Raw genomic sequence first — 23974 nt, forward strand, 5'->3', positions numbered from 1 at the left:
GATGAATCAAATCCTACTGATCTGTTAGCTACTTAAAATGTATCTAGATGGATCATATTGTTGGTCATGTATCAAGACGTGTTTCGAATTGGTCTCAGAGGGCGAGATGAACACCCCTGCTGTCTATTAAGAGCACAAGCCAAGATAAGAATTAAACAGTGTCTTGTACGTGTTCTAAAGATCAGATTCTATCAGGGCAGATGGATCCAAGTCATCCAAGCCGTGCATTTGACGGCACACGAATCAACCAAATGTGGCCACTTGGAAAGTTTTATAGACCTATCCATGTTGGCACTGTTTGAGTTGTCATTTTGTAATATGCATTCTGACTACAATACAAACTGTTTTCATACTCAAGAGTGGCTTATACATGAGCATACACACACACACACACACACATACATACACACACTCATACTGTACATACACAGAGCAAGCTAAGGATGGTTGAACAGCTGAGCTTATTGAACAGTTTAATGCTGGCCATCTGCAGAATAGTGCCCAGGGAAATTAAGCAGGCAAACACTGTTAATTATGGGAAGACAAATACTCAAACAACACTCTCCTTCTCTGCTGTCTCTCCTCCGTCTTCTTCTACTGAATAGTGGAAGATGACAAAATTCATTTATTGAGGACAAATGTGCGTACTGTGTGTGTGATTGTCTCAATAGAATATTCATCTCTATCTGTTCTGTCTGATTTGCTCATTATTGTCAGTCAACCAACCAACTTAACTACTGCGCTCTAAGGCAAGACACTCAAATATCAGTGCAAGTAACTTGGAACTAAGTTAGAAGTCAATCGAACTACACTGGAGTGACACCTCTAACAATTACTTACAGCCTCTAGCTGTGGCCAGGTCTAATCACCTCCATAACGTGACTGAGGCAAGCAAAAATGAAATGCCTTCCTATAGAGTCCTTTCAATAATATTGCAGATATCCTCACTAAATTACAAACCACCACTTTTAGCAGTCATAGCTTCAGCCGTGATCATTTCATTATCATTACTATTATTGTTGTTTTCAATTTAAAAAGAAAAGAACTCCAATTTTAGCTTCCAACCCTGCAGCTTCTGCAGATGATAGCGTCATCGTCATACATGATTATGAGATAGTCTGCAACACTTTACTCTTCAAACTGGCTGTGGCAGCTAAATGCTCTACCTGCTTTATGTGCCTTCACATTTCAAATGACTGAACGGCCCTGACTGATTCTTCAGATGTTGGGTTGCAGATATCAAACAGTGTTTTCCACTGGGCTGGTTAAGACTGAACTACTCACACTGCCACAGTCTGTGATCATCAGTTCCAATCAAGCCTTCAAGCCAAATTTCTCCTCAAGTTGTTGCGATAGCCAGGTCCTTAGGTTCATTTCTACTTAAAGGAACACTATGGATTGCAGATTGTATATAGTCGTTCATTGTATATAAGAATGTCATATATTCTTTCTATTTTATCTTTATTTCTATCTTATTTTCTTTTATTTTTTTATTATTATTACCGTTATTATTATTATTTGTATTTTTATTTTTATTTTATTTTATTTTTTACTTGCACAGTGCCGGAGTTGTTGCAATTACATTTCACTGCTGCTCTACCTGTACATTCATGCATGTGACAAATAAACCTTGAATCTTGAATCTTGAATCTATGGGCCCTATCTTGCGCCAGACTCCCTAAACCCGCTATTTGCGGATTTAGGATTTAGGAAGAGGCATTCCCCCGTAAAAGTTGCTATCTTGTGCACCTCCCGCTATCCGCAAAACACCTGCGCTACCCGCTATATTATGCATAGGCATGTTTTGGGCGTTACGCCAGTTAAACCAATCAGTGTGCCAGGTGCCATTGCCTTTAAGGGCAGACTGCGCTATCCTAAATCCTAAATCCTAAACCCGCGATGAAGAGAGGGAGGTAGATTTTCTCAGGGCTTCTACTGAGGCTAAAGCAAGTTGGCTATATACATATTATATATTATATTATAGGCGAGTTAATTCGGGAGGTGGAGCCACATGTGTCCAAGTGGACGTGTCACAAGGTTGTACTGATTGAGTAAAATCCCCGGGTCACACCACACACACACAAGGCAGAGGTGGAACTATGTGTAAACTAATTTACTGACAAGGTAGATTGGGCAAATAAAACATTAAAAATAAAAATATAGCACAGCTGCTGGCTTATGATAAAACAATAAAACGTGCTGGCGTAAGTGTCCAATTAAAACAGTCTTTCCTCTAAACAGTCTATATGAGTAATATACTCAGTCCATTCCGGCGGCGTCCCGGTATCAGTCTGACCGCGTGCGTGGCGAGGCTCCGTTGAAGCCGCCTGGGCGCGCACTCGTAACAGCCCACACTCGTAACAGTGGGTGGTCCTGACCACCCGCTATCCGCTATCTCTAAAGTTTATCCGCTATCCCTAAAGTGTGTGCGCAAGATAGCAACTTTAGGGATAGCGCATGAAACACGTCCACGGACACACCTCCAGGCGCAAATAACGGAGTCGGCATAACGGATAGCGGGTGGCGCAATATACCATTTAGGGATAGTGGAAGTTCCTAAATCCGCAATTTGCGGGTAGCGGGTAGTGGCATCGGATAGCAGGTGGCACAAGATAGGGCCCTAGGTGTCTTACACCAAGTGCAGTCCAGATAGTTTCTGTGTGATTTGGCAAGGTTTCCACTCTACTGCGATCTCCCTTGCCTCAGTGTAACCCAAATGGAGGTGGATGGGTATTATGAAGTATCTCTTTTCAGCACTTATGGTACTGGTTTTAACAATATATATATATACATATACAGTATATAAAACTTAGGGTCACAGCATGTGGTGAATCAATAGGATACTATGAACAGTGCACATCACACATGTGACTGAAGCATGTGTGTGCAGATTTGTAGACCCTCTCTTTCAGATTGCATTTGTAGAAAGCCACAGGCATTCAATACTTATTGAAAAAAGACAATTTTTTTGGTGTTGTCTGTGCACCTGCCTTAAATTTTTCAGATTCTACTTATAAACCTCAGAGAAAAAATCTGGTACCCTTTGTAGAGCAAAAATTCAAGATTCTTTATTGTGACATCTCATTATACACATATAATAAAGCAAAAAGCTTTGATTTTGGCTCCTCGACAATGCAGTGTGAGTCAAAGTATGTACGGTGAAGTTAAAAGGAGTACATAATATAAAATTCATACAAGAACAACAACTATACATTTTAGATGCACCTTGATGATGCATAATGTAAAAGTGAGTGAAATGACAGCAATAGCATATATGTGAAAGATATGAAAGACTGTAAATAAAAAAAAGACAATAACAAGTGCATGAATCCTGCCTCTCATAATGGTATGTGTGTAAAGGGTACACGCTCTACCAGGTGGTCTGCTTTTGAGTGATTTCACATATTTCTGGCTGTAGCAGAGACAGCAACAATTTTTATTCCCTCATGGCAACGTGCCTGCCTGTTTTAAGGTCTAGCCTACTTAGCATTCTCCACATTCTCCCCTGATTGTAACTAATCATACCGCAGGTGACTCTTATTTTCAATAGCCGGATAATTACCCCAAGGAATTGTCAAAAATCTTGTTCTTTTTGATCCAGACCCCACCTTTGACATTAACATCAAAGTAATATACTCGAAGCATATTTTAGCCTTAAGACATATCTAAAGGATTAAGTATTTCATCACATCACCTTTGCCAACTCAAAGAAAGTGACCCACGCTTTTCTTAAATTTCCAGTACTGTAATACACTAAGGTTTTTGCAATACTCATGGCAACCAGAAATCATGCCTACATTAGTCCTGCTTCACTGACTCCCTATAAAGTTTTACTCTAATTTACAAAGCATTTGGGCCTTTCATCTCAGTATCTAATTATAATATCTAAATTACTTACTCTCGACTCACAGGACATAGGACGCCTTGTCATTTTTCCATATTTTATAGAAATCACATTGAAATCAACACAGAGGCCTAGTAACTAGCTGACAGTATAGCTGCATTATTATGAAACCCATCAGAGTTCTGGACAAGATTCACCCACAGGGTAAAGGGTAGGATTGTTTGTGTTTTTGCAAATGGGCAACAGTTCAAAAAATTGTATGACCATTCACAGTGCTGGTGGGTGTGTCTTGCCCAGAACTCCAGTAGGATCCATCGTGACACTTAACAGACATGTTGAAATGTATTTTATGGCTTAATGATATTCTTCTAACTTCTTGTTAACTTCTGTGTCAATTGACAGCCTGTTGAACATCTATAGGAAACTATTCAAAGAAAATGTCACTAAACTTTCTTCTTTCTTCATAGTTACTTGCTTTATCATCTCCGGCTTTAATCTCTAAAGTATGCCTTTTTTCTTTGGGTACTTGAAGGCATAAATGATATTGTGATGTGTGGGTGTGTGTACATGTGACAATCTATTTGTGCATATATGTTTGTGCATATATGTTTATGTGCCATGTGTATGGCACGTGTTATTGAAGACAAACCTTGCATGGAAACAGGTTTTCAGAAAGCCTATGTAGACAGAAACGAGTGCTGCTATTCTCATTAAAGTTAAGATAAACATGGCAATTGTGACAGCAGCTCTGAGGGAAATGCAAAGATGTTTTTCAAATGCACGATGCGTTTTGTTACTTTCTCTTATGTGCTGTCATGCCAATCAGTCCCAGTATATTTTTGTTTTTTCAGCTCTAGCTGTCAATTCTGAACAGTACACTTCATTCCGCTTCCCTTACCACTTCATCCAGTCTTCATCTAAGCTCATATTGTGCCCATATCTCGCTCTCTCTCGCACTAACGTGAGACTATGGGGATAAGAGAATAACTTAATTCAGAAGCAGTGGATAGTGAAGGCCAATTCACAAACAAACCGCTCAAAACGAATGAATCCTTGAAGTGAATGAATTGATTCAATTCACAAACATGACTGAATTGCACCTAGAGTGAATGTCTGTTTGCTCTCTTTGCTCCCATTCACTTTCCATTTACTTTCGTGTCAAAGTCACTCGCGGGCCAGCCTCACTGTTTCAGAGTAGGAATGATGGAAAAATCAGTTCTATTGCACATCCCAATTTTTTTTTTTGTTCAATGATTTCTGCACCACTGTGACCTGGATTGAATAATCTGCCTAATTTCAGGAATATTGTGATTTTATTCAAAGTGGGGAAAAAAATTGCTATTTAGAATGTGACAGAAGATCATGTGACCTGTTCAAACAAGCATTTACTCCCGGGGCTCTGGTGTAGCATCATGGGAATTAGGGCAGAATGATATGTCTAAAAAAAATCATATTGTGATTAATTTTATGAGTATTATGATTGCAATATTCATTCATCTTCTAAACCGCTTATCCTCACTAGGGTCACGGTGGGGGGGGGCTGGTGCTGCTCATAGGGCAAAGGCAAGGAAACACCTGGACAGGTCGCCAGTCCATCGCAGGGCAGACAGACAAACACTGACATTCACACACAAAGTCATACCTAGGGGCAATTTAGCTTCCCCAATTCACCTGACCTGCATGTCTTTAGATGGCGGGAGGAAACCCACGCAGACACGGGGAGAACATGCAAACTCCACACAGAAAGGACCTTGGGTGGGAATTGAACCCAGGACCTTCTCACTGTGAGGCGACAGTGCTAACCACTGCACCACCGTGCCGCCCATGATTGCAATATGATTGACCATTTTTAGTAGGAGTGATTATTAATTTTCACAGAAAAACCCATTAAAATTGTGATTTTTGCACAATAAATTTGCACAATATTGTAAAATTTAGTCCCAGTTGTACAATACAGAACTGCAGTACATTTAGTGTATTGCACTAAATGTATTGCAGTATCGGAGGGGACCCTGCTAATTACTATCCTTACCAGCGTTTTTCTTATTCACAATATTTAATGATGCTGCATGAGGTTCAAACTTCAGAGTAAGGTCAGTCCATGAATGAGTGAAGGGACTCTTTGGTAAGCAGAAAGACCACTTAGCCTAAAAATCAACACAGTGGAAAAATGTGTCTCACGCCTATAAGTGGTGACAGGTCTGTTTGTCTGTTTGTGTATCCAAGTGCATTAACAAGGCACACCATTCTTCCATACTGCCTCATACACGTATCCAACAATTCATAATGACTTCAGAATTAATCTAGGTTAGGTTATTTTTGATGACTTTACATAGTTTTCCTTATTTTTAGTAATTGTTCCATGTCTGAGATGCTGAAGAAAGAATGACTGCATTCCATAGAAACCCCATGGTCCGCTTCCATTTCTGATTTGCTGGTTTTTGTATGTCAAAGACAGTGGGGAATTGGGAGAACTGACCATGTTTCCCAGGAATCATAGTTGGACCACATCCACAAAATATGGTTCTGATTCCTCAGTAGCAGGATAATGTTAGTCCTCCAGGAGGCGGTGGCTGAGATTGCTTGTGACAGTGGGTGTGTTTCCTTTGTATTGGATCCAAGATGCAAACTCGGAAGCTGAACTCGGTTTTAACAGATTTATTCAACTACAGAATATGAATGGAGTGTGGGAATGATGAGTGGGGAAAGCAGGGGAGGGCTGAGGCAGAGCAGCAGCGCAGTCAGCGGAGCGATGGGGGCGGTGGAGAGGTGCAAGAGGTGAATGGGGCTGATCCTGGAGAGCAGCGAGCCGAGCAGGTGAACAAAGACGTCCTGGAGCACACAGAGAGAAACAGATATGTATCCACACAAAAAAAAATCTCTACGAGGTTTCACTAGGAACAAGAGATTGGTGTTATGGTGGTAGTTACCACGGAGGTTAGAGCAAGTGACTGTGAAGCTGGGGTTTACGTCTTGTGCTTGATGAGTCGATGGAAGTCAGGTGTGTCACCTGCAGCAGCTGCCAGCTCCCCAGAACCACCCCCAGAGGAGACACACACACTCACACACACACACACACACACACAAGGGAAGTGGAAAACACAGCAGGGCAACTGATAGAACTGGTGGAGACTGATATTGTTTTGTTTTTACCAATGCACCACACCTAAAAGGAAGCCACGTCTGTCATACAGAGCTCACATGGCAAAAAGCATCAGATTGGCAAAAAGCCGACGATTCTCCACGAAAAACAGGTATGATTTCTTGTCTATATTGCCATTTGGAGCTTTAGCACCATTTTACATCATAACTCACCACAATAGCTGTTTCAGACACAACTGCCTATGCTCCTATCGTAGTTTTCACCTGGGAAATATGTCATGAAGCAAGCTTACTTCTGGACAAGTTGCATACAAATTGAAGGTAATGCCTCGCTTGAACTACCGTCAACATTCAATCCAGGCTTAAACGGTTCCACTAACTCAACGGCAGTGCTAAAACTTAGTGAAAGCAGCTCAATTCACGTATCACTCAGCCAGTCCTTGTGAGTTAATTGCGTTTGAGAGGCAGGGCGAAGTTTCACTGCATCACTCCTGCAGAGCATGTACCTTACTGTAACTTTTTTACTACACAGTTTACATGCTGTTATATGAACAAAAATGTACAAAAAATGACACTCAAAGTTAGGCTGCAATACAGTGGTGAAAGTTGATTGCAGTTGTTGATAGCATTTATCATCAGATTATGAATCCCATGATAATTAATTCGACAAACAATGGTGCTTCCACTGTGCATCCATCCTTGCCACACAAAGGTTGCTGTTGTTGTTATGAGATCTATCTGCTAAATACACTAATGATTTTGCATTAACTGCACATATTAGCCCACAGCTGATAATATCATAACAACCATCTTCAGAGCACATCCTTTCAAACAATCTGTGTTTTCTGCTGAGTGCAAAGATCATGACCACCGGAGAAAGAGGCAAAACAAGTTGCTGGAGCTGCCGAGGCCACAGCTAAATTCACAGTTCCATCCTTGGACTCCTCTACAGTTAGATATTACAGCTCACTGTATAAAAACTCATTTGCTTCATTTTATTTTCAGCTGAGCCCCATGAAGAGAATCGACAGAGAATGAGACTTAAGAGTCTCACTCAAGCCACCAGAGGCCACGGGTATATTTCCAATATTTTTGGGCCATAAATCTTTCTCTCAAGTTCCAAAATCAGTGCGCATAGACTCCATTAATGCACAAAGTCACACATACCCATTCCATTTTATCCACATAGGGCAACACTGGTTATGAACATTTCTATTTCACACATAAATCTATCTTATGTGTCATGAAAAAGATCGCCAGAGTAAGAGGCACACCAGGTCAATGACGCTGCACAAGACCTTCAGTAAATAAACCTTTTTTTTTCATGGACTCCTACTACAGTTACACATTTCAATTAACTGTAGAGAAAATGATTTTTTCTTCTTTTCGGCTGAGCACCGTGAAGACAATCAACAGAGAAGGTCTTTGGAGGCTCCATGTTTATGTTTTGCTGTTAATCATTTATCCATTTCATGTGTTTTTCCAGCCCTTATCATTCAAGATTTTGCAAATGGGTTAACATGAGATGTTCATACCACAAATGATACAACACAATACATAAAAACATATCAAGTTCTCTATTACTACCAAAAGTATAACAAATTACATCAACTACCCGCATACAACCTGATATCTAATTTCTTACTCGCTTTTCAACAACACTGTGTGAAAGATCGCCGGAGGAAAATATCTGAAACACTACACAGAAAGACATAAACAGACGAGCCTGGACAGCTTCAAGACAAGTCGCAGAAGATGTTCACTTTCATATACCAAAGATAGATTCTGTCTGCATTTCCTGCAGTGCTGTCATGTTCTCTTGGGAGACGTCAAAACCTATGAATACCGTTGTGTTCACAAATCCTTCAGTGCCTGTTGCAATTGTGGAAAAATGCGGCACGAAGCACTTGGCCAATAATGTTGATTCTTTTTGTGTTTGCATCATAATTCCATGGACCTTAGTAGAAAATAAGGTATATTATGAGAGACAAATATTTGGCTTATATGAGTATGTTTGACTTCATAGCCTATTTTAACAAGTAACCTTGCGTACCACAGTTGATGCACAACCCAAACTTTATCCATGCAATTCAAGTTGAGGATAAAAAGTTACATTCTCTCCTAGGGCAGCAACCCCTAAAACACAAAGCAAGGATTAATATAATAAAACTGAAGATAATACATAAAGTTGTCCCTCACTGCTATAACATGTAGTCAAGCACCTTCATGTATGCATGTCATGGGTCTTGCTCATCCCACATTAGGTTGTTTGTAAAACGAGATGGGTGTCGTATCTTGTTCAGTAGGACGTTTTCCAATATCCAGAGGTAAAGGATTTTCCGTTTAATGAATACAGAGCAGGGAATTACAGAAATGAGACACTGCCCATGTAGGGTCTTAGATGGTGCACCACGCTAACAACAGATAAAAATGAAAATGTGATGAATAAAACTAAACTTAACATAAACGTTAACCCATTAAGACAGGTAATTCTGACTAATGACTGATGTTTAGTTTCAAACGACAACTGAAACTTTGTTAAACGTTGCTCAGACACGCAAATTTACAGTGACAATTTAGGATGAATTAAACATGTTAGTCAATGGGCAAAAGTGGACATTATGAACACTAACTTATTACAGTTAATACGTTTCCCCTGGTAATTTCTTCATGGTGGACAAATGTTGAAAATAATTGCAGATTACAGTTAGATAGAACTTACATTCAATTCACCTAATTAATACAATGTAATACTATTTTACCTTATTATTTAATGCATAGGTACATAATGTCATGCTACTCTGCTGCATTGTGCCACCACCTCCCTAGCAGGCTTCTGAATGGGTCCAGGCTTTGCATCTTGCTCTTCTACTATCACAGTACTCCTATCCAGTACCACATTTTCTTGACTGTCCACATTAACAACACAATTTTCTACATTTGCAATTGCCCAAAGCCAAAGACATCTGCTGTTGAGTGTGCATACAATAAAAGTCAAGTACATACCTTAGCCAATCCCTATGTGAAGCAGCATGCAGGTCTTCCTCAGTAAAGTCAACAAGAAACTTTTCTGAGCCCATCAAACAAAGCTGCAGAACTTGTGCTAAAAAAAAAAACTGAAGTAGCCACAAATTCGAATTCAATAAACACTGTTGTTTACAAGTCATGACTGTATATTTTCAAGCAAACCATTTACTTTTCTCAGGATTTTCGGCAATTGATTTTGAGTGATAAAGAATATACTGACAGTGTCCAAGTAAATGATGCGTTGACATTTACTCCCTTCATTCTAAAGGTTATCCTCCACATTAGCCCCGGCATCATCACTTTCAGCATCAATGATGTTGCGAGACTTGATGTGCTCTGTCAGGAGCTGCAGTGGAATGGTAATTCCACATTTCTGGCACATTGCTATAGGCATGCCACTGGATACTTCAGCATTTAGTGGAAAAGAAGTTATGCCAAGTCCCTCTTGAATTGGAGCAATGTAAAGGGTTTGTTTATCCCCCTGACTTGCAGCCTTCCTGCTTTATTTCTGCCTGTGCAGCCAATATCTTCACACCCAATCCCCTCCTGTTGAAATATGAGTAAGAGTTACAGTAATAATAATTTTATTGTATACATATATGTGTGTGTGTGTGTGTGGTGTGTGTGTGTGTGTGAGAGAGAGAGAGAGAGAGAGAGAGAATAGATAACAACATGGCTGTGCACAGCTATGCGAAATCATCTATAGCGTGTGCTCTCATCCCAATGAGCAGTCTTATGACCCAACCCTGCCTGCATGTAGACCAGTCTGTTTGGACCAGAGCAACAGCCACCAGCCTCATGGTGATCGTCACTGTCCAGTGTCCTGAATTTATGCCAGTACGTACTGAGGCCTTTGCACCAAAATGAATCCTTTGTTCTGAGGACAAAGGCCTTTGTTCCTGCCATCGCAATATTTAATCAAGCGGGACCACACTTGGTCACCATCTTCTGATTGCTGGATAGCTGAGATACGCTCAGGACCATTACTGTCACTGATTGGCATTGATTGTTTAACTGGTTGCTATCACAGCATAATGGTCATTTAGTCAGGACAGACTCACAGATAGCAATAGAGAGACAGACAGACAGATAGATAGATAGATACAGACAAAATCTTTCACATGGTGATATGAGAATGTGATGACAGGGACACATTCTGCAGGCAGCACACCCTGCAAAGAACAAGCATAGCAGAGAGTACTGTAAAAACAGGCTACAATCAGTGATATTAGGCTAAAAATCCACTTCTGTATTGGCCTGAATATAACAGATATTTTCATATGGAAATTGCATCTAAAAAAGTGATGTTGTCCTATATTTGAAGACTAGACAGTTACATATCAATATGCAGTCAATAAATAAATAAATAAATGAATAAATAAATAAATAAATAGAAGAAATAAAAGAAAAAAAAGAAAAAAAGCTGAGGAGCCAAGTTGGGCCAGTTCACCTGTAACCAGAGAGAGTTAGGCCAAAGAAGTCAGTTTTTATTTTTGTTTTGTATTTTTTTTTCTCTGTTTTATTACCTTCCAGGCTGTTTTTTTTTTTTTTTTTTTTTTTTTTTTGAGAGATTTGTGTCACATTTCATACTTGGCTACAATTAGACTCCATGTTTACTGGTTAATGCATTTTTGAATGCACTGCAATGTTTAGAAGACGTTGTAAATCAGACTTTATTGATTTCTTTATTTTTGTCAAATAAATTTATTTTCTTTATATGCAAACAAGATTTGCTCTTCAAAAGACTTTTTCCAAAAGATAAAAAGAAAGAAAGGGGGCTGTAGCTGTCTTGCAATTAGAGTTGCCTTATATTCAGGCCAATACAGCAAATAATTTTTGTTCCCAGACAAAAAGGGCCATACTGCTGCCCCATTCCATAAGATTGCAAGTGCTCTTGTACTTGCTGTGGACTGTTTTAATAATTGCTTCCATTAAAAATATCTGATGGAAAAAGTGTACATTTATTTGAATATGAACATGTTTCATAATAAGAACAAGCCCAAGTTTGTTCTCTCTCTGCCTCTCTCTCTATCTCTGTCTCTCTGGCTTTCTCTCACTCTCTTTAGCACTTTTTCTGAAAAGCATGGTGCCACGCTCTTACTTTCCCCTAGGGTGCATTCTAACCGAAAACGATCCCAAAGACTTTGACAACCCTTTATCCATTCTTTATCTTATCTTTATCACCCTCCTCAGCTTTCTCTCTTGCTCAGTCCTGCCACAGAAAAGATCAGAGATCTGAAAGACTAAAAAAGACTTGACAAAATGTGCACAGCAATGTAGTCTGGATATGTGACAGCAGTTGCTGTCTTAGAAAACAGGACAACAAAACAACACCTCAAAGATACTGCATATTTTACACAAGATGCATGGCTGTATAAAATGAGAAAGAGTTGTAAACATGAAAAGAAAGTATTCACTGGGAAAGACTAGGAGGGTTTTGTGTGTGTGTGTGTGTGTGTGTGTGTGTGTGTGTGTGTGTGTGTGTCTGTCTGTCTGTCTGTCTGTCTGTTGCTGTGCTCCACCTTTTAACCTCTTTTTTGTTTGAGGGCTGGAGACTGAGATTGCATCTCTCCTGAAATGTTCATTATTTTATGAGTATTTCAGTTCAGTATCAAACAAAATGTGTGAACTGCCATTGATTTACAAATTGAGAAATCATTTCTGCCATAACTGTGTTTATCTCACTGGGTAGCTAGAGGTTCACTATACCCAGGTGGTGTGTGTTAATGCATGTGGTTCATAAATTCATCCTGCAATGAGTTTAGGGAGAGAAATTCATGCCAAACTCCACTCAAAAATCCATAGTTTTTCTGATTATTTTTGCATTTCAGCTAAAGACTTTCCTCAGCAGATCCTCAGCAGATTACATACTCCATCCATCCATCCATCCATCCATCCATTTTCTGAAGCAGTCCAAGTTTTGTTGTTTTGTCCTTGTTTTAGCCTTCTACATTTCTGTATAGGCCTGAGAATAAGCTCATCCTATGTCCTCCTTGCACCCTCACTGCTATCAACCTTATTAAAAGTGTCTTTGAAACCACACATTCAAATCAGTTGTGAAAGTGCCTCCGTCGCTGCAATCAGCACTGCTGATTTACTTGACTTAAACTCTTTTGCTCTTTGGGGAGCATAGGTCATTCATGAACTTCCTCCAGCTGGTTCGGTGTTGGGCGATCTTCTCTGCACTGCAATCAGCACTGCAGTGACGGAAAATTTAAATTTAAAACAGTTAACCTTGTCGCTGAAAGTCTGCAGCTTCACCATGTTTCCAAGTGGAGGTCAGAGACCAACTGATCCAAGCAATCTAACAAAAGCTCTTCTGAGAGCAGTATGTATCCCTTACTTCCAATCAAAAAAATAATTTCTCTTTCTAGGGTTTTGTGCAAGCAATCTACCGTGTACCTGAAAACAGGAGTGGCCTTGTGTTTACACAAGAGTTTGTGCTCTCAACACCCTCTAGTAGTCAGAGATTGCTTAGTGCAACTTTAACGATGTTGAGTACTTCCTGAGGTGGTATGTGCTGAATTCCTTTGGTTCATGCAGGAATTCCATCTCTTCACCACCACAAGTGCCTAATCTCTATCAGGATGAATTTATCTATGCTGTTTCTGATCATTTTGTGATGGGGTCTAATCACCAAATCTTAGTGTAAGACATTACACATTTTTATCTTGTAATAAAACGTAATGTCACACTTTCTCAATTTGTCTTTCTTGATTGAACTGATATTGGATGTGGGTCACTTTTCAAACATGAATCAGAGCAGCTAAGACAAAAAAGGATCTAAGTGAGAACTGGGGCCTTTAATATGAACATAGCCACAGATTTATATCTCAGGGAGGAAATACATTTTGAGGCTGACTTTGAGCTCGCTGGATAACTGCACAATTTCTAACCTCCCCCAACTATTCTTTTATTTAAATACTTGCATTGAATTATCCTGTTGCTATTCTTTGATTGACTGAAAGCAAACAAAGCAGGAGCCTTTAAGCTGCAAAAATATGTATATAGCTGGCAGAGGCCATAGGGAGGTCATTCTTCCTCTTGACGTCTTGCCAATCAAAGACCTAGAAAACCAAATCGGTGTCACACTAAGGTGAAAAGGCATGCAAAATGCAATAACATGTTTAAGAGGGTCATGTGCCCCAGTGCCTAATGAGTCCACTACTGAATATACAGAGCACCAGGTCTTGAGATTTTAATGGAAGCTCAAAAAAGTAGCATGGTGGGAAGCAGGGGCGGACTGGGACAAAAAATCGGACCGGGCATTTTGGACCAGACCGGCCCACCACATTCGATCACGCACACCTTTCCGGTCTTTTTGCTCTCTTAAATGTGTATACCAACTGTGCAACTCTTTAAAGCCATAATGCCGTGCAATTAGTGAGCTGTCATCAGCAGTGTTGGGCATATTACTTTGAAAAAGTAATTAATTATAGTTACTAGTTACTTCTACTAAAAAGTAACAAAGTTACATCATTGTCAAAGTAATTAATTACCAGGAAAATCAACTATTACGTTACTTTTTAAAAAATTGTTAAAATATGTCAAATTACTTGGCTGCCCCAGTCATACTGGCCTATAGTACTATAGTGAAACAATAAAATACAATAGATGAATTGGAACTTTTTTATTCTATTGAACAGGCCACAACTGGCCAACGCCTTTTGGGCATCTACTTCAGATTAGTAAGTACAGGTGCCTATCAGCATGAATGGAAAATGAGCCCAGACTGCACATAGGAAGGTCGTGGTGACAAAGTATACGACACAAATCCTTGTTTAAATCTGAATCTGATTCGATTGGTATATATATATATATCTGTCCATAAAGTTAGAACAAGGCATTAAAAAAGGAAAAAAAAAAAAAAAAAAAAAAAAAAAACAAGGCAAAATAATAATAACAATAATAATAATGATAATAATAATTTAGCACCTGGGTTACAAAACAAATTCACAGAGTACAGAAATGAAAATTACAGAAAGCCTAAATGCCACTGTGTGTGTCATCTAGCCAATGACAGGCAGAATAATAAGAATCACTTCACTCTCATGGTTAACAACAAAGTTAGGTACACACTCTTGTCTTGGGGAATTGAACCCCTGAACTCCAGCATGGCAGACGGAGACACTATCCGCTCTGCCACAGCGATTATATCCCTTTTGTATAGTTTGGGCTCACACTTTATTCATGCTGATAAATTACGAAAAACTCCGAAAGCGAAAAAGTCCGATCGGTTTGAAAATTGACAGCCGCTTTTTTTTTTTCTCGCAGTTTCTCTGTGCCACCTTTGCATTTTCTCTCCATCTCAGTAGATCCTATGAGATAACGTTCGACCCACGTTGCACTGCACACCGGCGCACCGAGCCACAGGCTCGTGATATGATTGGGCCAGCCCCGTGTCAGTGAAGAAAAATAACCAATGGGCCGCTGAGCAGCGTGTCTCAAGGGCCGGCCCGGTGCTTAGTAAACAAACTCTTGCAATGACTTTATTTGCCGAAATCATTATGGAGGCGGGACCAAACTACGCAAAAGGGGTTGTTTAGCAATGTGATTGGGCCAGCCCAGTGTCAATCGGGCCGCTGATCTACTGGTTGTATGGGCAGGTCAGCTATTTAAATAATAATTAAAAAAAAAAAAAAAAAAGTGTCGGGGGACTGACGGCCCACGTAGCACATCGGCCCACTGGGCAAATGCCCGGTGTGCCCGATGGCCAGTCCACCCATGGTGGGAAGCATATTATTAAAAATCAAAGTAAATGCTGGAGACATCAAAGCCAAAAGAGTCCTCTGCAATACACTACATCAGTTTTAGCTCACATGTTTCCCCAGTAGAGGAAAAAAAAGATGACAAACTACGCCTGACACAGCAGCACGGAAGGCAGCAACATTAGGTTTCTTTAAGAATTTAGAGTGCACAGCAAAACTTGACACCCAAGTCAGTTGGTCAAACAACTGAATAAAGATCCTTGTTTTGTATTTTACACCTGGAAAAGACTTGTTCAGTACGTCGTCCTCTGTGAGTGTAATTTGATTTGAAAATACCAAATGCATTCAAAATCTGTCCTGTTTTAAAGATGGTACTTTTTATGCACATCATAATGTCCAAAATATTTACCACATAGCAGTAACTGGAAAAATATTTGACAATCAGTTCTTTGGCCATTAGGTAATAATTGGGAAAAATGGCAATTACTGGGGGTTGCCACCATCTCCCACGCAGAGATCCCCAATTTCCCCCCTGGGGATCAATAAAGTATTTCTGATTCTTATTCTAAGTCTGATTTCTGATCACTGAGGCAATTAACAAACTCCACAGTGGAAAAGCGTTGGGAGATGATGAGATCTGCCCTGAAATGCTGGAGGCTCTGGATGTTGTTGGGCTGTCATGGCTGAGAAGTCTCAATGTCATAAGAAGGTCGGCGACAGTGCCTATGGAGTGACAGAAGGGGGTGATGGTCGCCAGTTTTAAAAAAGGGGACCAGAGAGTGTGCTCTCTCAGGGTCTTTTACTGCTCAGCCTCCCTGGGGAAGCTCAATCCAGGGTCCTGGAGAGGAGACTGGGATAATGGAATAATGAGGATTCTGTCCTGGCCATTGTGCACCAGCTCTTCACCTTCACCCAGATACTGGAGAGATCATGGGAGTTGGCCAATCCAGTCTATGTGGTTTGTGAATTTTGAGAAGTCTTATGACCCTGGGGTATCCTGTGGGGGGTGCTGTTGGAATACACAGCGCTAGGTTTGCTGCTGTGAGCCATTCGGTCCCTGTATAACCAAAGTGACAGCTGTATATGCAACTAAGTCAAGGTTGTTCCCAGTGATTTTTGGACTCAAGACTGTATCTTTTCTCCAAGATACAGCTTCTGTTCATGATTTTCATGGACATTATTTCATGGAGCAGTCGGGGGAAGTGGGGCAGTATGGTGACCTTAGGATTGCGTTTCTGCTCTTTGCAGATGATGTGATTCTGTTGGCTTCATCAAGCTGTGACCTTCAGCATGCACTGGAGATCAAAACCTCCAAGTCCAAGACCATGGTTTAGTGGTGGTCAGGTATCTTGGGGTCTTGTTCATGAGTGAGGATAAAAAATTTAAATAACCCCACCCAGCCAGCTTGTGACCTTTTTAAATTTCTTCCTAGATTTTCAATCTTTATGATTTTCCATTTACTGGTCTGCCACATTTTCTTCAGTCTCCCTCAAGGCCAGGCTCCGAAGCTCCATTGTGAACTCCAACTCCATCCATTGTAGCTGGCTTAGCAGATTCAAGCCATTTTCATTTTGGAGGAGAAAAGTGTTAGTTAACAGTTTTTTTTTTTCCTTAGCCATGCCACGTAAGTGTACCAGCTCTAGATCGCTCAATGTAATTGAAATGACTGACTGGCTCCACCTTGTTGAAACCAGTGAAGTATGTAATTTTGACCGCTAAATGGTGTTGCCAGTACAAACCATGTAAACCCACAAAATGCACACACACACACACACACACACACACACATCACAGTGTATGTTCTGCTGAGCCAGTGCTAGTTGTGAGCCACCAGTTAAAAACCTCAAGTACAGAAAGAAAGTGTGTTTTATGATGGAAACGGTGGATTTAATTCTCACAAGACTCCTTTTCGATTATTTGAATTAGTTTGTCTCTGAGGTTCAGTTTGAAAATGGTGTGAAATGCCAGACTCAGCTACAAGGTAAGAACTGTTTGCGTGGCTACATGGCTGCCTTACGAGGCTTCTTGTTTTTTTGGGGCTTGGTCCAGTCATTTGAGCGTAGCTACACACAGCAAATGTTGCTTATCTGAATGACAAATGTAAAATCCAGTCATTAGTTCAATACAAGTGGTTAGGTTGCTATAATAATGTTTTTCCAGATTCCAGGTTTGACATATTTACACTTTATCCAACACTGTGATGTACAACAAAGTAAGTGTTGCTCCATTTCTCCATTTCTTTGTTTTCTCCTCACTTACTTGGAACTCCATGCTAAATGTTATTGTCTGTCAGGGCGGAGGTCTCTGATGCTTTTTACTAAAGGATGCTAAAGGACTGAATGTAGCAAAACATTTATCATTGATGAGTTCAGCTTTCTCTGGGGGAAGTTTTCACTCAATTTCATTTTGACAAATCCATTAAATCTAAATCCAGTTTCTGTAGTTGGGTCTGCAGTTATTGTAGCTAGTCTGACAGGTTATCTCTGATAAGTAGAAAGCACTCAGTAGAGTGTCTACCGCGCCGACACTATGCAATAGTCAAGATGTGCCAATGTTAGGGCCATCAGACAAGAGTAAAACAAAAAAGAGCATGAATGTGAGCAATTAGGCTTCTAAAACGTGAGTTTTAAGGAGTGAAAAGGTGAGCTTTGAGGAGAGAGTTGAGGGAGGCTACTAAGTCTGCCTGTCTGATGTCCTCTGGCAGGTTTCCCCAAAGGGAAGGGATCCAACAGCAAAAGTATTATTACCCCCAGTCTTCAGCCTCAACCAAGAGACTGCTAGAATCCTGGAGCCTTACCCGAGGATTTTAGGCTACATTGATATGGGATTGAAAGATCTGAAATGTAAAAGGAAGAAAGACTGGGCTGTATTTTAAAAGTAATGAATTAATTCTTGAAATTGAAAAACCAATGAACCAATGAAGAAAGGATAAGATAAGAGAGATATATTCTGCTCTCCCTGTGCAAAGAAAAGCCTGGCTGGTTTAGTTGTGCGTGTGTGACAGGTTTTCCTACTGAGATTGGAGTGTAAGGTATTGTAGTAATTTAAGTGGAAAAAAATAAAGGCATTTGCACTCAGCCAGTGTGATTCAGATAATGAGACAATCATTTTCACAATCCTTTTTCACTTGTATGTCGAAGGTCAGCTCAAGGTCAAATCTAAATTTCTGCTTAAAGACTTAAGGGAATGGATAAGTTGAACACCTGATAAAGTTTTTTTTTTTTTTTTTTTCAACTGAAGTAAGAGTGGCCAGTTCTTTCCAGTTTGATAAAAGTTTAAAATGTCCACAAAGTATATTCATGATTTGTGTATAAGTATATTTGAAATTCCCGAATAGCAAAATTTGTTCTAGCATTAAAATCCAAAAAATCCATCTCATTAAGCCATAAGCCAGGGTCCATTCTGGAAGTAATATATCATCACAATAAACCTTCCCACTCCTATCCAAATCATATTCAAGTGGACACAACATCTATTTAGTCAACTATTTAGTGTCTGCTCTCTGTTCCAAGGTGGACTGAGCAATCACAAAACACCTGCAACAGTGACAGCAAATCATTGATATTTACAAATGTGCAATTATTTGTGTTAATGCTGTGTTAATAAATATGTGCAAACAAGAAGTGACAGTTCAATGGACAGGACCTCTGTTACACTACAATTTTATTACAAGAAACAAATCTCACATAAAATAGTATAAAATGGTATTAAACCTGAATCAGTCCACAGGCTGAAAGCACTGCAGTGTAATTTCAAAGTGGATGAAATAAGTCTCACGCAAAATTGTACAAAATTCCACTTTAGTTAATCTTGTAATGATCTTACTATTAAATCCATGTGTAATGTAAAATACAGCTTTTGTACCATGTACCAAAAAATCACGGAGCACCTATTGTGTTACTGTGCTCAGTGTACTGTTCTGGATGAATGGGTGCATACTTTTGAATGACAGAATTGGGTAGTGTAATTCAGGTCTAATTCACGTCTGTCTCTTCAGTTTTCAAATCATATGCATCATCATGTATAGACCCCCTATATGGGAATCCCTGAGTCAGTCAGTCCCCAGAAACTCTATCATTATGCCAAAATATAAGACATAAATATAATTTTGTTTTAATAAAGCTATATGTAACAGTTACTGTGAGTTCTATTCAGCACAAACACAGCCCAATACACGTCTGGTTGCTTGTAAGTTTGATTCAGTTGCCACACACATGCTCTCCAAACACAAAAAGTCTTCATCTTTTTGACTCCTCCGCTCACCTGGTTGCTCCGGAGGGCGCACGTTTCAGTCTCTCAAACAAATCTCAGACAAACATATCAGAATAATGAGGAGCGCAGCCGTCCTCCACTGGCTCCAGCATGTGTGTCCCAGGTCCAGCATGCCACTGCTTAAAGGGAGAGAGCATAATTAACCAACAGGTAACAACTGGGCCAATTCAGCTCACTTTTGTACTGCTCATATGAGCCGCTCCCACCCAACTCTCCCCTGCAGCTGAGCTCAGACCACACACACACACACACACACACACACACACACACCACCACCACCACCACCACCACCACACCATACAACATGCCAGTCTCTGATTTTTACTGAAGTGGTGTAAATAAACATAGTTTAAGGTAAGGAAGTGATAGAGCAAAAGAGAAATAAGTTTTTAGCATTTATACCTATTCTTACTGGAGGATCAAATTAACCCACTAGGCCAAATAAAGTTTTTCCAGGATTTAATCAAAGCATATATTTGCTAAGTCTATTGACTGATGATGGTTGAGTGCAGTTATTACATTTCAGGCTAATAAAATACCTCACAAGAACAAAACAAAATCAACCTTTTTAAATATATTGCCTCCTGTTGGAACTTCTTTACATCTTAAAAAGTGACTATGAAATGGCCAAACAGAAAAAAAAAAAAAAAAAAAAAAAAGTTTTTACAAAGATAGTCTTCTTTATCAATATGAATGATTTATGAGGCATGTGGGTAAATTTGATCCACTACTAACTGTAGGTATAAACATAATCCTATTTGTTCTAGCATTAAAATCCATGTGTATGGATCAGCAACAGTTTAGTTTCAGAATTCCTCACTAGTGCCAAGTCCTTTAACTTACAGGTATTTTGTTCAATACCAAGGTCGTTCCCATTACCAGTTCTAAACAAAGCCATGCATCTTCCCACATCTTCAAATATCTTGTCTGAAGCTTTTCAGTGTAATTTGTATGTCTTCTGCCTTCCTTGTTGCCACATCTGTACAAACACAGGAAAGTGCATTTTGCCATTCACATAAAATTGCCTGATGTAAAATCTAAGTCTGTTACCTTACCATAGTTGAATGAACATGCATGTGCCTTAGTACCAGTGGAAAACCAGTGAGCTTCTTGTCATCTAAATTTTTCTAAAAAGAGAGTAAAATGTGAGTGCTACATTCTTCTCTTACGTGAGCCTGTAGTATTCAATCATTTCAGGGTGTGGAATTGGTCTGAATTTGATCCTCCTTTGTTGCCTAGGAATCTTAAAGAACTCCTCACATCACCATAATTTTGGAGCACTCAAGTGGTGTCCCAGCCCCTTAGTAGCTGCCTGCAGGTGGCATTGAAATAACACATGCATTCATTCTGTGGAAGGAGGGAAATATTGGGAATGCTGATAATGAGAAAGATAATTATGGCAGGCTGTGCGTCACAGCTGGAGAACACTTACTTTTATTTCAGCACTTTGCCAACATTTATTTTATGTAGGCCTACTCAGTGTCACCTACTGCAAAACTACTATAAATGTCATTGGTAGCCACCTTATTGCATTCCATAGGACGTCTGAGTAGGTGTGGATCCATACAAGCTTTTTTTTGGCATATTACATGATAAACTATTGTTCAAAAAACTGTTATATTTAAATGAAAGAGTAATTAACAAGCAATTTTGGAGACATTCATTCAGTATTAATGAGCCAATGGCTGCTGATTGGCTCGTAGATTTGATGGCTTTGCCTTGGTCCCTGCCATTGACAATGGCTGCTGCCCCACCAGGCAATTTTTAGATTCTAATTGGCTGTTTGATTTTTGATGAGGCCCAATTGTGACAAAACAAATGGGGCCAATTCCAATTTGCTTGTTTTTCTGGTGACTTTATTTCCCACAGAGGACCTCATTAAGAAGCAAGGGGTACCACCATCATCTACTAACAACATTTAAATAACATCCCAGATTGCAGCAGTCATGCCAAAAGCTAGGAAAAACCTGTTTTCTGTTATCTCTGGGTGAAATAATTCTATAGCTGCTTCTGTAATGTAGTCTGTTTCACATGTGGCAAAATAACTATTTTATACTGGAAACTTTCCATCCTTTAAACTGTAATTTTTTTAGGTATAATTTCCATTGCTTTGGGTGATTAACAACTGATCTTTTTATTTTAAACTTCGAGTGATATAGAAGATTAGTTTTCCAAATGGAAAGTCCAAGTGAAACTGAACTAGCCTTGAATATGTGGAATTATAGCTCTCTCTATACTGATGCAAACAAAATACCATACATGTTTACGTTCCTTAAACTATGCAGATTCTCTGTAGCGTGTCCCCTCAAGCAGCATCTAAATATGAGCCAACCCATGTTTAGGAGAGTTACATAACTCAACACATTACATAATATTATCACTTATCTGAGTGACAGTAGGCGGCACGGTGGTGCAGTGGTTAGCACTGTCGCCTCACAGTGAGAAGGTCCTGGGTTCGATTCCCACCCAAGGTCCTTTCTGTGTGGAGTTTGCATGTTCTCCTCATGTCTGCGTGGGATTCCTGCAAAGTGCTAAAGGTTAAGCGGCTAGTTGATTATCTAGTCAATGATTTACTAGATGGTTTTCAGTCCGGTTTACATGCCAAGTGTAGCACTGATACAACAATTGGTTAATGACTTTACAAAAATTAATAATGCAAGTCAAATTTCTGTTCTTATCCTGTTAAATTTCCGCACAGCCTTCAACACAGCCAACCACATTATCTTAATGCATGGGTGTCCAAACATGTGCCATGGAGGGCCGAGAGGCTGCAGGTTTTCATTCCAACCAAAAGTTCCACCAGGTGATTTCACTGATCACCTTACCGTGCATCAGAGAAGAGGAATTAATCTGTCAAATCACCTGGTGGAGGTCTTGGCTGGAATGAAAACCTGCAGCCTCTCGGCCCTCCATGGCACATGACTGGACACCCCTGTTTTAAGGTAAAGCTTAACAACTGCGTTGGGATCTCTGGCCCAGCTCTATACTGGTTTATGTCTTACCTGAAAGACAAAGGGCCCCATATTACACCCAGCGCAAAGCGGTGCCAAACTCAACGTCTCTGCTAGTTTCCAACCAGCACACTTGTCACTCTCCTGCCCAGAGCTCACTTTGTGTAAATAGCGAATAATGAGTGATGAGCGAGTGCCCATCTGTGCACTCATGGGCATGTTGGTGTTAAAATGAGGTGTTGTCAGGCACATTGTTGGCACATTGCTATCATGGGTCATTTGAAAGTGATTGCACGATTGACCAACAAAAACCAGGTCTGAAGTCTTATTATCAAGATAATACTGCGCATCTACATAGGCAGATGCCAACACTCGGTAAGCTATGATTGTTACGCACACAGGGACGTCTGCTTCACCTCAGGGAACTTTGCGAGAATCCTGCTGTTGCTGAAGATGATCTGCTCATGTTCTTTCACTTCATGAATGAGCAGATCGGCAAGCATACATGGCTTTTAAGGATAATGGGAGACGGCACTCCAATTGGTTTGTTGAATATTACACCCAAAACATACCCGTGATTAATTTAGAGACTACTGTGACAATAAAGACACGTCACACACCACCTAGTGACACCTCTGATGAAGGCGGAAGCTTACCACCGAAACATGTAAGGTAAGAAGAAATCTGTTTCGTGTCTGATACAGATGAAACTTTATGATCTGTATAAAGTGTAGACACTATGAATCTTCATGACTCTACTCATTCACCTGCAAACTTCCTCTGCCTAACCTCTACAATAAACTCCTTAAAACATCTTTGTGTCTCTTGGTGACTGCATTTCAGTCCACCAGTAGCAAACCTGACCATATATGTTTGTTTGTTTGTTTGTTTGTTTTTTCAGATTTCTCCACTGTTCACTTTGATGTCCTTGACGAAACCACTTGCCAATCAGTTTTGGAAAAAAGATGAGGAATTTGAAGCACTGATGAAAAATATCACTGAATTACAGAATTACAGTAATATAGCTTCATTCTCATCCACTCCAAACTGCATGACAGGTATTTAAAGCC

General features: G+C 39.9%; 1 long non-coding RNA gene across 1 annotated transcript; it reads left to right on the forward strand.

Annotated features, from left to right (window-relative positions):
- The first annotated feature begins 6932 nt into the window (after nucleotides 1-6932).
- LOC115369066 (uncharacterized) lies at nucleotides 6933-8065 on the forward strand. The gene is made up of 3 exons (XR_003929106.1): nucleotides 6933-7098; nucleotides 7204-7267; nucleotides 7952-8065. It is a non-coding gene; the product is annotated as an uncharacterized LOC115369066 (long non-coding RNA).
- The last annotated feature ends 15909 nt before the right edge of the window (nucleotides 8066-23974 follow it).

This window comes from Myripristis murdjan, chromosome 12, assembly GCF_902150065.1.
Source record: "Myripristis murdjan chromosome 12, fMyrMur1.1, whole genome shotgun sequence".
In the NCBI taxonomy this organism is placed as follows: Eukaryota; Metazoa; Chordata; class Actinopteri; order Holocentriformes; family Holocentridae; genus Myripristis; species Myripristis murdjan.